Raw genomic sequence first — 17,662 nt, 5'->3', positions numbered from 1 at the left:
AGCGAATGGGGTGAGGTCCTGTTTGCTCGGGGCCTAGCACATGTCAGGCTTCAAGCCATGGGGTGGGTGTCATCGCCACACGGAGAGCTGACTTGCCCAGGCCGACCGGCCAGCACGAGACGCCAAACCCCAGGCTGCGGAGCTGCTGCCTTCCTTCGTCCCAGCTCACAAAGCAGACTGTTTCTAAAAATGGTTGCTATGGATCCTGTGACTTCCTTCTAGAACTACAATTTGATTTGAAACCGAGTCACTTTGACCCATAATTCTATTTTTGGTCCCTAGATGGCTTTCTAAGTGATACCAGAACCCCACTTCACAGTAGTCATTGTCATACCTGCCCGTCTTCAACCTCCTCCCAGCAATGGAGTGGGAGTGTGTGTGTTTGAGTGCGAGTATGTGGTGTATGTGTGGTGTGTGTGGGTGTCTGTGTGGGGCGTGTGTGGTTTGTGTGTCTATGTGTGTGGTGTTATGGTATGTGCATGAGTGTGCATGTGTGTGGTGTGTGTATGTGCGTGTGTGTGGAGTGTGTGTGTGGAGTGAGTGTGTGTCTACATGTGTGTAGAGTGACTGTGTGTGTGCATGTGTGTGGAGTGTGTGTGCATGTGTGTGGGGTAAGTGTGGGCATGTGTGTGGAGTGAGTGTGTGTGCATGTGTGTGGAGTGAGTGTGTGTGCATGTGTGTGATGTGTGTGTGCATGTGTGTGGAGTGAGTGTGTGTCTACATGTGTGTAGAGTGACTGTGTGTGTGCATGTGTGTGGAGTGTGTGTGCATGTGTGTGGGGTAAGTGTGGGCATGTGTGTGGAGTGAGTGTGTGTGCATGTGTGTGATGTGTGTGTGCATGTGTGTGCATGTGTGTGGAGTGAGTGTGTGTCTACATGTGTGTAGAGTGACTGTGTGTGTGCGCGCGTGTGTGTGGAGTGTGTGTGTGTGCGTGCGTGTGGTGGGTGGTTTTTGCAGCACAGATGCTGCAGTTGGAGAGAGATGGGTCAAACTTCAGCTCTGCCCCCTGGTATCCTGGGTGTGCCCCACCTCCGGGTGTTCACACTCTTGTGTAACTCCACGCCTTGAATGCGGGCTGCCCCTTGTGACTTCCTTCTAACGAATAGAATATGGCAGAAGTGATGTGATGTCACTCCCATGATTATGTCACAAAGACTCTGGGTTCCGTCCCCTGTGCTCTTGCTCTCTCCCTCACTTGTTCTGATGGGAGCCGGCTGCCGTGCTGGGAGCTGCCCTGTGGGGAAGCCACATGGCCAGGAACCTCATGAGGGAGGCTTCAGCCAGCAAGCAACGAGGCTCCAACAATCACTGGGTGAGCGTGGAGGCTGACCTTCCCCAGTCCAGCCTTGAGATGAGACCACAGCCCCAGCCTCCACCCGGAGGCAGCCTGTGTGAGACCCTGAGCCAGGGACCCACTAAGCCATGCCAGGATTCCTGACTCACAGACACTGTGAGGTGATAAATGTTTTAAGCCACTAAATTGGGAGCCACTTGTTACACAACCACAACTTTGCCTTCCTGAGTGCCAGCTTTCCTGCTATAAAATAGGATTGGATCACAGGACACGCTTAACACAGTGCCTGACACAAACGAGAGACTCAGCAAAGTTTCCTTTCTCCTGTCCGCACTGAAAGGCAGGCTTGGCGTGTTGCTCTCCCAAACAGCGTCGTGTGATGGAAAACCCTAGGTCAGGCTCAGTTTCCAGGCTGAGGCTGATGGAGAGCCCACATCTTCCCAGCTCATCACTGGAGCACGGCTTGCTGCTTCTGGAGAATCAGGATCCAGCAGCTGTCTGGAGAGCAGGTCTGATGGCGTCAGCTCATGTGTGAGTTCCCTTGTGTGTGGGGAGGGTGTGTTGGTGGGGATCACCCCCATTCACAGAAGCTCCTTGACCTCTGCTCTCATTGGAGGGGACAGGACCATCTCTGGGACCAGGATGTGGCCAGGGCTCCAGCATTCAGATGGTCTGCTGGGTATTCTCTGGACCAGGTGCTGACAGCCCCAGTGGCAACCTGACTCTGCCTTTGTCACAGTGAGCCCAGGGAGGCACCAGGCCATCACCCAGAGCTGTGAGGAGGTGCACCCGCCCAGCCCCCACTGCCCCAGACACACCCCTCTGGCGTCTCTGCCTAACCCCCAAGTGTCTCTGCCTAACCTGCTGGCTGAAGATCGGGAGGCAGCCCCAGCCCCTGCCCCGCTGCTGCCCCAGGCCAGCCCACCAGCGTGCTGATCTGTGGCCTCCAGGACAGGCCCCAGGAGCAGCGTTAGACGGGGTTGGCTCTCCCCCAGGCGAGGGCATTGGGTTGGATGCATCGGCCCCCGACCCTGTCAAGTGCAGAGGACTCCCCTCTGACCCCCTGCATGTACCAGGCTCCGAGACGGGCTTCTCCCCGCTTTGACCTCCCGGACAGCGACCTGGGGAGGAAAGACGTGTTTATCCTACTTTCTAGATGAGGAAAGTAAAACCCCCAGGTTTGGAGTCTTCAGCCAGGTCACACAGCAAGGGTGGCAGTTCTTAAATATTCTTTGATCCCCAAATTCCTAGACCCTCCTTCCACCGAGAGATGGGGTTTATGCCCTGTCTCTTTGAATCTGGGCCTGGGACTGCTCGGCCAGGAGAACACAGCGGAAGGGATGCTGTGCCAGTTTGGGGCAGGCTGTAAGGACCAGCAGCATCCACTTCCTGTCTCTTGGGAGGTCGCTCTTGGACTGGATCACCCTTCTGTGAGGAAGCCCAGGTGGAGGGGCCACGTGGTCAGGAACCGAGGCCGGCGCTCAGCTCCAGCCAAGCTCCCTGCCACCAGCCCCATGAGCTCGCCAGCCACGTGGGGAGGCATCTTAGAAGTGGACCCTCAGCCCCAGTTCAGCTGCTGCAGTCGACACCACGTGGTCCTGACTAACCGCCCTGCTGAGCCTGACCCCAACCCACATTGCAATTTCCTGCTTGATTTTAAGCCACCAGGTTTGGGGTGACTCTAAGTCACCCATACCCCAAGAAGTGGCAAACACAGCTGAGTGGACATCCAGCTCCGTGCTCCTTTTGATTCCCAGGGCGGCAGTCTTGCTGATTCTCGCTGCATTAGCCTGGGGAGCTCAAAGGTGCCAGCCTTGAAGACACCCCCAAATCAAACTGCCGTCTCATGAGGGCCAGGAAACTCCTTCCAGGCAGATCCTCCCTGTGTCTCCCCTTCTACCCTTGGGGCAGAACGCCATGATGACCCCTAAGGACTCTTGCCCTTGTGCCATCTCCTTCACTTGCATGTGGGGAAGACTTGTGGATATGATGAAATTTCACTCCCATGACGAGGTTACCCATATGGCAAAGGGACTTTGCGGATGGCATTAGGGCCACCAATCAGGTGACGCTAAGATAGGGAAACTTTTCTGAGGGGCCTTACGTTCTCTCTGGCTGGTGGGAGATGAGCTAGTTGGAGATATTAGGAGTATGAGCGAGCTTGGGCACGAAGAAGGGTCTCCTTTGCTGAGATGGAGGGGCAGGGGGCTAGGGTGGTCCCAAGGAGCTGAGAGCAGTCCCTAGATATCAGCCAGCAGGAAAGTGGGGACCTCAGTCCCCGAACCACAAGAACCTGGATTCTGCCAACAACCTGAGAGAGCTTGGAAGCACGCCCAGGTGAGATCCTGGCCCAGGGATTCAGATGTGCGGGACCCGCGGCAGATAGCCCTGGGGAGCCCACCCAGACCTCCGACCTACAGAACTGAGAAGTGACATTGGGTGTTGTTTTAAGTCGCTAAATTTGTAACTTGTTACAGACAATGGAAAATTAATATGACCCCATTCCTTTTGCTTCCAGACTCTTCCTTTCCTGGAAGTACCCTTTCTTTCTTCATTGCAAATGGGGTGCCATGCAAGCCTTCAAGCAATGGCTGGGGTGGGGGTCTACAGCCTGGGCCAGGGGTGGGTCAGAGTGCGGGGCCAGGATGGAGAACCTTAGCGTCCACCAGCCGAGCCTCTACGGCTGGCAGAGCATTGAGCCATCACAGGCTGAGCTCCGGGTTTCATGGTCCAGGGATGGTAGCACCAAGCCCACTGGCCTCCAGCTATCAGGTTCCCAGACTTCCCGTTAGGGTGACTAAGCCCAGCCTTAATTAGCTGGACTCTGATGACCCGGACACTCCCAATTCCCTCATTTCCAGGAAAAATAATAGCTCCTTGTTCAGACCAGACTTTCCACCCAAAGGACCAGTCCTGAACTCTTCACACAGCTGGTTTAATCTGCCGCCTGTGTAAGCACAGCCTTCATTCATCCCTCACCTTCTCTGAACCCAGGAGCATTCTGGTCCGAATCCACGAGTCCATGCACCTCCCGCTGGGGTACGGATGGTGTTTAACGTGCTCAAGGCCCCTTCGCTCCTTGCCCTGCCTGGGCCTGGCCACACTGCTGGGAGGCAGACAACACAGCAGTTGTCAGGCCCATTTTCCAGCTGGAAATCCTGAGGCTCAGAGCACTAACAGAACGTGGCACTTAAGATGCCACCTCAGAGGGGTTTCCAGTGACTTCATGTCATTGCAATTGCTTCTTAGGTTTTTAAGGACAGTGACTTTTCTATGGCCGCTGAAGCCATCCGTGTGAGAAGGAAGCCTCAGCCTGGACGTCCAGCAGATTACCAAGAACATGGCCCTGAGACCAGATTGCGAGGTTGTGTGTTGACTAACCAGGTCGAGCTGGGCGATGTTGTTTGGATTCTCCAGCTTCTCACCACTGTCTTATCTCTGTGTGTTTGCAGTTTCTATAGAAGTAAATTAAAATCTCCGATTATGATTATAGCTTTGCAGTTTCTCATAATTCTGCTGGCATTTGCTGTATGCATATGGAAGCAATATTATTGTCGACATTGTTAAGTGCATCCAGCTCGTAATTGTGGATTGCTCCTTTTGGGATAATGCATTGTCCCCCGTGACCCCCGAGATGCCATTTGCCTTAAATTCTATTGTATCTGTTATTAATATTGCTTCACTTTCACTATTTAGGTTTGTGTATGCCTGGTATGTTTCATTTTTTTCTATCCCTTGATTTTTTTGCATGATTTTTGTTTTTGTGGTGTCAGTTGTAAGCAGCATATAGACGGATTGCTAAATTTTTAATCTGATGCTATCTGGCTTTTAATAGGCAAGTTAACCTGCTTACTTCTTTGTGATGACTGGTATATTTGGACTTACTTCAGCTACTTTATTTTATAGTTTCTGTTTCCAGACTTTTCCATTGCTCCCTTTATTTTCGTTTTCCTGCATAGTCAACTTGTGCTTCCTTTATGGTTTTGAAGTTATTATTATCTTTCTGTTGCCTTTCCAACCTACATACCCAACTTCACCTTTTCTCTGAACAAGTCTATGTTATTCATTATCTCTACCCCTCCTCCCAGGGATGACAAGGACCCTTCATACCCACCCTCTGAGCCCGTGTCCTCAAATTGTTATTTCTGCCTGGAGTCAGTTTTACCTTTTGTCTTTAGATATAAAATATTTCTTTTAATTTTTATAATCAAAAGTTAATTATAGTTTCTGACCTAGGTTAGAGATGCCACGCTCACCTTAGTTTCCTGCGTCCCAGTGCTCCCTCTCAGACCAATTTTGTTTTGTGAAAATGCAGGTCCCCCTCACTTTGCACAGTCTCTGCGCATGAATTTCAGTTACCCTGCTTTCAAGATTTTCCCTGTCTCTTGAGTTTTCAGATTTTTGACCATGATGCGTCTTCTTGTGGATTTCTTGGGTGTGAAATAATACTAGTCCCCCAACAATATAGGCCAAATGAAAGTGCCTGCGATATATTGCCTGTGAGTAACTGCAAACAAATATAAAGTTTGCTGCTAGCGCTTCAGTCCACAACTCACGACCAGTGATCGATCGTGTGACATCTTTCAAGGTCTGTCAGTGACCAGCCGCTGTGGGTCTGTTAGTCAGTTCACACACACACAGTACAGCAGGCAGTGGCTTTGTTCTTTGTCTCCCAATGACATTTTATAAAAATGGATTTAAGAAAAAGGGAGTCAAAACAACAGATTTGATAATCACAAGGTAGAAAATTGGCCAAAAAATAAAAAATGAAAATGCAGCAAAGAAACAAAAAGAGACGGTGCACTAAACAGTCTTTGAACAGGCAGGCGCTGCTCAAATGACTCTTGACAAGTGTCCTACGAGGAAACGAAACCACTTCTGTTCTCCACGTTTCTAACACTTTAAATTACACTAAATATGTATTCGTTCTACGGTATTTTTCATTTTCCTGTATATTTATGACCAGCAGTAAAAGAGTATTATTTAATGACTTGACAGAAGTTTTAAAGGCCAATTGTAATTCATCCATCAATTACTAAGAGGGCACAGTCATCCTTGAGTCCACGCTACAGTGCAGACGAGGACTGAGCAGGTTTTGGTAACAGCTCTTTTACTGAGCGTCGCATGGGTGGGACATTTATAGTCTGTATATCTTTGTATTCTTCACTTTTCAGGTTAGCATGATAGGAGAGGCAAATAATAATTATTTTCATTTTGAAATTCTTACTCCATTTGCTCCTGGCATCTCTTGCTGCTGCTGGGAGGTCCATTGTCACTCTGTCATTCCTTTGAAGGTGATCCTTTCTCTCAAGTACTTTTTTTTCGCGAGGAAGATTGGCCCTGAGCTAACATCTGTGCCAATCTTCCTCTATCTCACGTGTGGGACACTGCCACAGCACGGCTTGAGGAGCGGTGTTTAGGTCCATGCCTGGGATCCAAACCCTCAAACCCCAGGCCGTCAAAGCAGAGCGTGTGAACTTCACCACTACACCACCCGTCCGGCCCCCTAACTCGTTTAATTTTTACAGTGGAGCTTTGAAAGTTCTTTGTATATTCTAGATATAAGTCCTCTGTCAGAAAGATAGTTTAACAATTTTTGATTTCCCCTTTGTTTCTGAAGGATATTTTCCCTGGACAGAGGATTCTGGGTTCTTTTCTTTCAGCACTAAAACGTGGTGTTCCACTTCTGGCCTCTACGGTTTCAGACGAGAAACCCACCGCCATTCTCATTGCTTTTCTCTTATATGTCACGTGTCATTTCTCACTACTTTCAAGGTTTTTTCTTTGTCTTTAGTTTTTGGATTTTAACTATGATGTATCTTCTCATGCATTTCTTCAGGTTTATCCTATTTGGGGTTTGCTCAGCTTCTTAATCTGTGTGTGTGTGTGTGTCATTTTCCATATTTGGGAAAACTTCAGCCATTATTTCTTGGAATACTTTCTCAGCCCCACCTTCTCTTTCCTCTCCTTTGGAACTCTGATGGCATGAAAGTTAAATCTGTTATGTAGTCCTTCAATTTCCTGACGCTCTGTTCTTTTTACTTTTTTTAAACCTATTTTCCCTCCCAATGGTCAGTTCCTCGTCTTTGCCTTCCTCCATTTCCCGGAAGCACCTGACACCATTGTCCTCTCTCTCATTCCGGAAGCGCTTTCCCTTGATGACATCTCTCCTGGCTTTCCTGCCACATCAAGGGCAGCTCTGTCCTTATCTTCTTTGCTGGAGCTTTCTCATCTGCCCAGCTGTTACCTTACAAGTTCTTGGGTTCTAACTCTTCTTTTTTCCACCTGCACTGTCCCAGGTGTGGTCTTCTGGCTTTTCCTGTCTCCTTGACGGCAACACTGCCTACACTTACATATCTAGTGCTGACCTGTCCCCAAGCTCCAGACGCATCACTGACCTGTCAACCTCTCCACTTGGATGACAACCTCAGAGGCTCCAGCGACCTCCTCTTCCCCCTCCTGCCTTAAAATTGTAGCCTCTGATTCTCTGTTCTTCTTTCCATCTCTACTCCAGACACAACTCTTGGTGACTTCAATATCCACCCTGGACTCTCAGCATCTTTTCTCCATTGTTTTGGAGCATAACAGTCTCAAACTCCACCACCTTTCCATCTTAGAAGACTTTATAAACAACTGGCCCTATTACCCGTATTTTCCTTATCCCATCACATGCATTATTCTGTGAATTGGCACCGACACTTGAAAGACTCATAAAGAAAACAGGGTTTACCTCCCAATTTAGAAACCGCCTCCCTTGCTACAGCCCCTCCATGTTACCTCTGTCCACTCCATGATGGTATTTTCACCATTCCATTGGAAAATAACGCCACCCCTGACAGCAGCACCTCCCTACCTGTCTTCTTGCTGTCCACTACTCTTCTCAGAGGTGGGAGCCCCGGGCCCCCAGCACTCCTCTTGACTCTGCCCCCTGCCATTAATCTCTAGGCGAGGGTAAGGATAGGACATCAACCTGCATGTCGGTGACTCTTCTAGAACTCTACTTCCAAGGCCTCTGGTGGCCTCTGATTCTACACAGACATGTCCTCACCTTGGGTCTCTTCATCGCTCAAGAATCACTCCAGCTCCAAGGTCATGCCCTCTGAGGTTGCCCTTGTTGACCACAATCTGCCTGCCCTTCTACCTCTCCCCAGTCCTTGTCCACCTGCTTTTTAGCCCCATAAAGATCTTCCCACTTTTTCATCCTGAAAGTCCCTCCTGTAACCATTTTGAACTCTATCCTCACAGACAGCTCCAAATGCCCGGCCCTCCTGACGTTTTTCCATCCCAGCCTTGTCAGGCACCGGCACTGGATAAGCCACCGCCTGGCCTGCTCGCTCCCCTCCTGGCCCGCGCAGGACGGAGGGGGAGGCTGTTGAACCATGTGCCTTGGCTCCTTGACAAGCCAGCCCTTGCTAACCTCCACCGGCCCCTCCAGCCTGCTGCACAGCCCAGCTCTTCATCCCTTGGGGGCGTTCCAGCGGACTCCCCCGGCAGCTGTTCCCAATCTCTCCTCCTCAACCCAAGTCCACAAACCCACCCCCACTTCCTGAACTCCTAGCAGACGAATGCGCTTCCTAATTTATGGAGAAATTCATCTGATAATGACGTTCTCACCTTCTCTCCCCTTTTCCTCGGAATGTCTCTATCTTCCCCTGGTGGGTCTTTATTGAGAAATATCCTTCCTCTTTTCAAGACAAACTTTTCCCCCTGGACTATGGATCTTTTGCCTTCCTGATTCCTTCTTGACCTCTTTCCATTTTTCTGTCTTATAATTTCTTTTTATTTCTTTCAGCTTTATTGAGATATAATTGATATACAGAGATGGGCACACATTTAATTTATACATCTTGATGAGTTTCAGCATATGCATAAACCTGTGCTACCATCACCACAACCAAGGCACCAAGGCACTGAAAATGTATATCACTTCCAAGAAAATTTCCTTGTGTTCTTTTTTAATTTTTTTTGGTAAGAACACTTAACATGAGATCTCTCGTCTTACCATATTTTAAAGAGTACAATACTGTATTGTTAACTACAGGTACTATGCTGTGTAACAGATCTCTAGAACTTACTCATCTTGCATAATAGACACTACACCCATTGAAAAACACCTCCCCCTTCCCCCAAACTTCTCCCTCCGGTCCTTGGCAACAATCATTCTATTCTCTGCTTTAATGAGTTTGAATATTTTACATAGCTCATATACGTGAGATACTGCAGTATTTGTCCTTTTGTGACTGGCTTATTTCACTCAGCATAACGTCCTCCAGGTTCATCCATGTTGTGGCAAATGGCAGGGTTTCCTTCTTTTTTAAGGCTGGATACTATTCCACTATATGTGTGTATATATGTATATGTGTATATATATATACATATATACCATTCATCTGTTGATGAACATTTGCGTTGTTTCCGTATCTTGGCTCTTGTGAATAACGCTGTAATGAACATGGGATGCCGATAGCTCTTGAGATCTTGATTTCAATCCTTTTGGATAAATATCCAGAAGGAGGATTACTGGATCATATGGTAGTTCTATTTTTAATGTTTTGAGGAAGCTCCATACTTTCTTCCATAGTGGCTGCACTATTCTACGTTCCCACCAATGGTGTACCAGGGTTCCAGTTTCTCCACGTCCTTGCTGACTCTTGTTATCCTTTGTTTATTGGTGATAGCCATACCGACAGGTATCAGGTGATATCTCATTGTGGTTTTGATTTTCATTTCCCTGATGATTAGTGATATTGAGCACCTTTTCAGATACCTGGCGGCCATGTGTATGTCTTTTTTGAAAAAAAAGTCTGTTCAAGTCCTTTGCCCATTTTCTAATTGGGTTATTTGGTTTTTTGCTATTGGGTTGTAGGAGATTTTTACATGTTTGGGATATTAACCCCTTATCAGGTGGTTTGCAAATACTTTCTCCCATTCTGTAGGTCGCCTTTTCACTCTGTTGATTGTTTGCTGTTTCCTTCCCTTTTTAGTTGCATACAGACCCACTTGTCAATTTTTTGGTCTTGTTGCCCATACTTTTGGTGTCAAATTCAAGAAGTCTTCCCCCCCATGTTTTCTTTGAGTTTTACAGCTTCAGGTCGTACATTGTCTTTAATCCATCTGCAGTTGATTTTTGTATATGGTGTAAGATAGGTGCCCGATTTCATTCTTTTGCAGTGGCTGTCCAGTTTTCCCAACACCGTCTGTTGAAGAGACTGTCCTTTCCGTTGTGTGCTCTGCCTTATAACTTCTCTTTCTCCACAAAACTCATGAAAACTGAGTTTATCTACTTAAAATAAGACAGTTTCTCAGCTTTGTTGCCTTTCCGATTCCCACCCCATCTCCTTCACTGCTTCCCTTCCTGATGACAAAGCTGAACGGTGACCCACGCAGTCACCACTCCACACCCTGCCCTCCCCTCACCCCCGGCCCCCAGGCCTTGTGTCCCAGCCTCCAGACCCACTCAAGCCCACGTGCAGTGGCTCCTTCCTGGTTCCTGTTCTCTTTGACTTCCTCACAATCTGTTACACTTGTGACGTCCCAAGTCTCAGTTTCTCTGATGTGACCAGTGCAGGTTCTCCTCCCACCTCACGTCAATCCTCAGTTTCCTTCCTGGGAGTGTCTGGAATGCTGCCCCTGACCCTCTTCTCTTGCTACATTTCATCTGGGGTTCTCAACACGGAGGCACAGCCATGTACAACTTATCATCCAAACTGGAACATTTGTGAGAGTGGAGGAAGGGGCATTAAAAATTATGTAGGGCAAGAAGTGTCAGGCAGGACTGTCCTGGTCGCCCGACCTAGAGGGGCTGTTGTAAGGGTAGCTGCGATTTGTTTTAATCAGATACGGTGAGATGTACAGACATGGAAATGACCGACATGCAGGAAGCAGTTATTATACTCACAGATCCCTGGAAACAGGACGCACAGCCCGTCATGCAGGGCCACATGGGGAAGCACCAGGGTCGGTCAGGAGGCAGAGGGAGAGGGGAAACACGGGCAAGAGCCATTACTGTGGTTTCCGTAGGAAAGATTGGGCAAGGCAGGGTGAGCAGGCTAGGACTGGCTAGTTTGACACCTTTAGCAGGCTGTGGGGCACAGGGGTGTCCCCAGTTTTCTGGTACCTGGCCCTGGGGTGACTAGGATGGAGGGACAGTGGCCCAATGGGTGAGAACCTGATAGAGGTGGTAGTTGGGGTGTGGGCTCTAGAGTGGTTGGTGGTATTTGAAAAGCACCCTCTTGCATGAGTCATTTACTATCTTCAGGAACAGGTGAGTGCTGGGAGGGGCAGCAGGTCCCCCTAGATGTCAAAGCATCAGAAAACAAAAAATAAAAGACATAGGTAATACAGGGGTCTTTCAGAGTCACTGAAGAGACTTTTCCAAAACATACATGCTCCTTTCTCACCTCCTCTGACCTCCCCGTGTAAGAATGACTGCCTTAATGAGCCCGAGCTGCTGGCATGTATGCCACATCCCTCAGGTGTATGAGAAAAGGTTACATGAGAACCGCTGCTTTGCACACCACCACCCCAACCCCCACTGCTTGTGCTTTCACACCTAATGCCTCAGTTCCAAGTCCGTACCTTAACGCCAGGCTGCCCCATATCCTGGAGTTCCACCCTCCTGCCTCTTCCTGTGTTTACTCCCATCTTCTCCTTCACTGGAACACTTCCTCCCCCAACTCCACCTGTCAAAGACCCAGCTTTCCTTCAAGGCCTTGTTCAAATGCTGTTCCCTGGAAACTCGTCTCAGGCACCCTCTCCCAGGCCGGCCGGCAACAGTAGACAGTCCCTCTCAGCACTTCCTGAGCCTGCTCGCAGCCACATCCATCTCTCTCTCTGTCAGGGCTTGAGCTTCCTATCTGGTTCCAGCTGGGTGGGGGCAGCCACTCTGGTGAACACAGATGCTCTTAGATTGAAGAATGTCGCCTTGCTCCAGAGGAATGTCTGTGTGTTAATGTGCCAACGTGTTACTCCCTGGCAATGTATTTAAATGAGAATAGAAGCCTCTGGAGACATGATCTCTTAGCTAGTGTTTCCCAAAATACATTCCAGGGAACACAAGCCTCCTGGGGCGCTAATAGGCATTATGTGCAACAAACAAGTTTGACTCTGGTTAAACAAAGTTACAGTTTTTCTGAACCGCAACATGTATCATGGCTTTAGATACCAAAGAGCTTTTTATTAATAAAGAGGATCCTCCCAAGCCAGGAAAAGGGAGTTTGCAGCATTTTTGGTTTTTTGCAGCTCACTTGGCCTTTTTGCTCAGACTCACCGGACTGCGGTTTTGAAAAACACGGCTTTGGTCTCTGAGAAATGCTCTCAGGAGGCTGTGGGGTCGTGCATATGCAGGTGGTCCTCCAGCATCCTGCAAGTCACATCAGCTGGACCATCACCTATTTCACTGGCGTGAGATCATCCCCAGCCTCCGATTAAGGCGACCTTTGCCCCCAGAAGCTAATACGTCCCATCTGCTCCTTCTCTTTGGTCACCCACAGGGACACAAGCTAAGCCTGCCCTTCCCCCTCACACTTGGCTCCAGCCAAGCGAATCAGCTTGCAGTTTCCTGCACGCACCTCACTGTTTCTCGCCTCTGCTCCTTTTCTCACACAACTTGCTTCACCTGAAATTCACGTACAGTCATGCATCACTTAACAACAGGGGTATGTTCTGAGAGTTGTTATGTGACTGTGTCGTTGTGCGAACACCGAGTGTACCTACACAGACCTGGATGATATAACCTACTGCACACCTAGGCTATATGGTACTCATCTTATGGGACCACCATCGTATGTGCAGTCCATCGTCAACCAAAATGTCATTATGCAGTGCATGACTGTATATATACACACATATAGTCATAGATATATATGAGGTTTGAAATGCATGTATGTTAGGTTATATACAAAAGGGAGAGAGAAAAAGTGGACGAAGTGGACACAACAGGTCTCATGGATTCCACTATGGACCCATTCTTTTCAATGTCTCACATGTCCTACATTTCAAACCTACTGTGTTTTTCTTATCGGCCTGCCCTTCTGCCCTCCAAACTGCCTGTTTCTATCCTCCATCTTCCCAATGTCTCCCCTTGCCCACGCTCCCTCACTCCAGGCGACAACCCTGCCCCTCTTTTCCAGGAGGGGCTCTCGTCGTGGTGTACGGTCCCCGAAGGAGCCCGGGAGCCTGCCGTGCTGGCCCGCAGCTCTCACCCTCGGCCCTCACTGGTCCAGCCCCACTGTCCCTCAGTCCCAGGTGCACCTGCTCCCCCCGTCCAGGACCCTGCAGGTGGCTCGAGCTCCTCCCTTCGGCATACCCGGCTTCAACCTCAGCAAAGTAACTCACTCACCCTGCCAATGTCAGCGCAAACGTGCCCGCTCCCATGGCACGTGCCCTGAGCCCTGAGAGCAGTCCAGGTCCTCCACCAGGTGCTCTCCTGGCACCTCCCTCCTTTCACAGTTCATCTCTTCAGAGAGCCCTGGTGAGACTTTAAAACATGTGTATTCTAATCTTCCTCACTGATGCGAAAGCATTCTGCAAACAGGCACCAATCTACTTCTGCTTATTAGGGTGCCCTTGACACAGGGGAAATGCTCGAGAATATTTACTAAATGAAAGAAAGCGAGGGGAAAAAAGAGTGAGTGAGTGAATGAAAGTAAAACTAATGCCTGTATTGGCGAACGCTGATCAGATAATAGAACCTGTGGCTGGGCAAAGACTCCGTCCTTGAGAAAGCTCTCGTCAGCCTCCTCTGAGCTCTTCCTGACCCAGCCTCCCCTTTGGGCTCCTGAGCTCAGTCTGCTGAGACCCCCTCCTTTTGAGGTCTAATCAAGTTCCTCTCAGTAATTTCCCATCCACGGACGGACGCCTCACTCATCCTTGGGCTGTAAATCCCCAGGTGTCTTTCTCTCCTTGGAAGTGAGCTCGGTCCTGTAGTGAAGTCTCTCTTCCCACCTGCAGTAGCTCAGATAAAATCTGTCTTGCTGTTTTTAACTAACATCTGTGCCATATCTTTCGACAGGCTGGAAATGCGTACCCTCTGACGCCACTCTGGCTTTCGCTCGGCTGCCTTGGGCAAGTCTAAAGTATTCCAGGCCATCATCTTCACATTTGTAAAATGGACACGTAGCCCTCTTGAAGATCCAAGGAAGAGCTTTTGTGAAGGGTCAGAAGGAGACCGTCACAATATGATAAGTGCCCCAGAAGTCACCCTGGATTTGGGGCAGTGTATCTGCACTTCTGTCTGAACCACACTGGGAATGAGGCTGGGCCCACACAGCATGGAGCAGCAAAGTTTTACTGAGCCAAGTTAATCCTCTTGGCCCTCGGGTTGCCAGAGCCAAAGACGGATTCTCTAGAATTGGACGGGAACGGAATTGGAGAGGCAAAAGGGAAGGAACACTGGTCCCACGCCTACTGAGTTCCCGGCTCTATGCTGAGTGCGCTGTGCATGTGAGCTCATCCAGTCCTGACGGCAGCCGCCTTACGTGGATATTTTCAATGTTTCAAAGCGGGGCACTCATCCACGTGGCTTCTCTCTTCACATGGCCCCTCTCTTCACGTGGCATCTCAGTATAAATTCGTCCAGCCCAAGCTTCTCTATAGCATGGTGCTGGCTCCCCAAGAAGCAGCAGAAGCTGCCAGTCTTCTTAATGGCCAGACCCAGGGCTAGCTTAGAATTGCCACTCTGTCCACATTTTATTGGTTCAGACAAGTCAAAGATCCAGCCCCAAGGCAAGATGCTGGGGATGGACGGTACCCTCACAGGAGAGCAGCTTCCAGAGAGGGGAGGAAGTGAGCAATAGCGGCTGTCTTCAGAGACCACGTGCTGCCCACTCTCAACCTGGAGGTTCTGCCCTGGGAGGGAGCTCCCCATAGGTGCTCTGCTCACTAAGACTTGGATGCAGGGACTGGACACCTGGTGGATGGGTCATGGACAGGATGGGCATTACATGTGCCTGGGCCAGGTACAGGCGCTGACAAACTCAGAGAAGTGAGAAGATTCAGTACTGAATTCCAGGACAAGCTTGCACCTGCTCATGGTGAGCCCACACGTCACAAACCCAAGGTGCCCTGGAGAGGGCACCCTGGCCTTCTCCTGCCCTAGGTCTGGCCAGCACTGGGCCACAGCAGCGGGCCCGCCGGTCCAGAAGGAGCCTGAGGACACGTGGAGACAGCCGTTCTTGGTGCTTGCTGGTGAGGCAGACCAGGTGGGGGACGCATCAGACTCCAAGCCTGACCTTCCGAGTTTTCCCCGAACAGATCCTTGGAGGCGAAAACACCTCTGGTTGCTCTCATTCCCTAAACGGCTGTGTTTTATGATGTGTTAAGTTTGAGGGGAAAAACGAGAATTCCTCCAGCTGTGGAGTTATCCAGCTGAAGGCACTGTGGGCCGGTGATTTACAACCTGCTGAGTGCCAGCGGTGTGCTGGGCTCCAGGAGGGGGCCGGTGGGGGAGGCCTGCCAGGCGCTGTACCCCACACGCCGGGAGGATGTCCATTGGGACCCTGTAGGCTGAGGGGCCCCCTGTGGGCTCATGGCTCCCCACCCCCTGGAGCTGTTTCCAGGCCCTCGGAGCTGCTCGCCTGCTGTTCTAGTCGCCATGCGAGGTCAATGGTCCATTAGGATGTCTTGGAGCATGGCCCTGATTTCTGGACAGTCTTTGGCCTTGCAATGGCCCCCCAAGCTGGAAGCCCTGCAGGCAGCTGTTCCTGGCCTTGGACCCATCGGCCTTGCCCCTGTTGGATGCCTGGGCCCAGGGTGAGCAGGGGCTGTCTGTTCCTGAGGCCGACGTCTCAACCTCAAACGAGACTTCATTGCCAGCTCTCCGCTTGCAGACCTAGATGGCAGGGCTGCTCAGTGCTGATTTCCTTTCCCCGGAGGCAGAAGGCAGTATAGGCGGAAAAGACTTCAAGGCCAGCCGACCCAGGTGGTTGGAACTTACCGGTCGCGCTGTGGGGAGCATGCCAGGCTTTGGGGAGGAGTGGCCTCAGTGGCGGTGTCCTTTAGAGAGATCTGTCAGGCAAGAGCATGCACAAGGCCTGTTGCATGTGGGCGTGTGGGTGGGGTGTGGGTGGGATGTAGTGAGGGGATGGCTGGGGTAGGACAGGGCTTAGTGGCAGGAAACCGTTGAGAGGTGGTCATAAATGATCTGGGTGGGGCCTGATCCAATGGCCTCCCACCCCCTCTCTTTGGTCGTGCTATTCCACCCTCTCAAAGCTCACCTGCAGATTCCCCTCCCCTCGGGGGGAGCTGCCTGTCACTCAGGGCCAGTCCTGACTAGGGATGGGGGTGAGCAGCCTGGGGCTTCCAGTCCCGCTGCCCGTGTCAGGGCCATGGAAGCCATGAGAGCCGGAGGAGAGTGCTGGGTTCAGTGGGCTCTGCTGGCCGCCTGCTGCCAGCAGGTGGACAGCAGGTGTGAACAGGAGGTGCCAGGACAGCCATGTTTCTGCCCAACATGAGGCTCCTTTTCAGCTCCAAAACCAAGCAGAAAATGACACACACCACACACACAGCCCTCACCCTCTCTCACCCCTGTCCACAGGGAGCCCTGAGCCCCACCAGCAAGGAGGGCAGACAGAACCACAGTGGCGGCTGGCTCTGCATGTAATGACATAGGACTTGGAGTCCTCATCTCCAGACAAGGACCTGTAAACACCTCTCTCTCTCTCTCTCTCTCTCGGGGGTTATGGAGAGCTTCAGAGGAGCTAATAGGCGGGGGTGTCTGCCCTGTGCCGTGACCTTGTTTTGCAGCGAAGCACAGACCTCCCTCCCCAGGTGGCTGACACTTCTCTCCCTGACGGGTCACGCAAGGAACAGCTGATATTTTGAGTTAGGATGAACTCACTCTGCTGCCCATCCTTAAAACATTGATCCATTCACTCATTTAACTAAGGTTTCCGGGCGCCGGAGAAAACATTAAGCGCTGACCATACAAAATGAATATGGCAACGTGGGAAATATGTTTAGCCAAGGTTATTTCAGAAGTAAGTAGTAAAATTATCACTCCAACAATAAACGTTTAAAATTATGGTCTGTTCTTTTTTTCTTTTCTTGGGTGGAGGGATGGATTTTTTTGTAAGAGGAAATTCACCTGGATAATTCGAGAATAATGGGAGGAGACGTGCATGTTGTGAGCCTAGCCCGATGCTGACCTCCCCTTGTCTGAAGGAAACGTGAGTCAGAGACAGATTAGTGTCTGACCCAGAAAGAGGAAAAGGAAAACTGATGGCAGCGACTAGTCCTGCCCAGCTTGGTGCCCACGCCCCGCCTTCTCCACAGCCTGGCACACCAGGAGGGCACGTGCTCTCGATGGATCGAAATGTTTCTGGCCCAGAGAAGGTCATTATGCTGAACGGGCCTCAGATTCTTTCTCAG

General features: G+C 50.3%; 1 long non-coding RNA gene across 1 annotated transcript; it reads left to right on the top strand.

Moving 5' to 3' along the window:
- Positions 1 to 1,193: 1,193 nt before the first annotated feature.
- On the top strand, positions 1,194 to 17,315 carry LOC138917034 (uncharacterized). The gene is made up of 3 exons (XR_011424371.1): positions 1,194 to 1,825; positions 14,307 to 16,214; positions 17,181 to 17,315. It is a non-coding gene; the product is annotated as an uncharacterized lncRNA (long non-coding RNA).
- The last annotated feature ends 347 nt before the right edge of the window (positions 17,316 to 17,662 follow it).

The sequence above is a fragment of the Equus caballus genome, chromosome 1, assembly GCF_041296265.1.
Source record: "Equus caballus isolate H_3958 breed thoroughbred chromosome 1, TB-T2T, whole genome shotgun sequence".
NCBI lineage: Eukaryota > Metazoa > Chordata > Mammalia > Perissodactyla > Equidae > Equus > Equus caballus.
The sequence above is the reverse complement of the archived record's forward strand: the minus strand, read 5'-3'. Positions and strand labels throughout refer to the sequence as shown.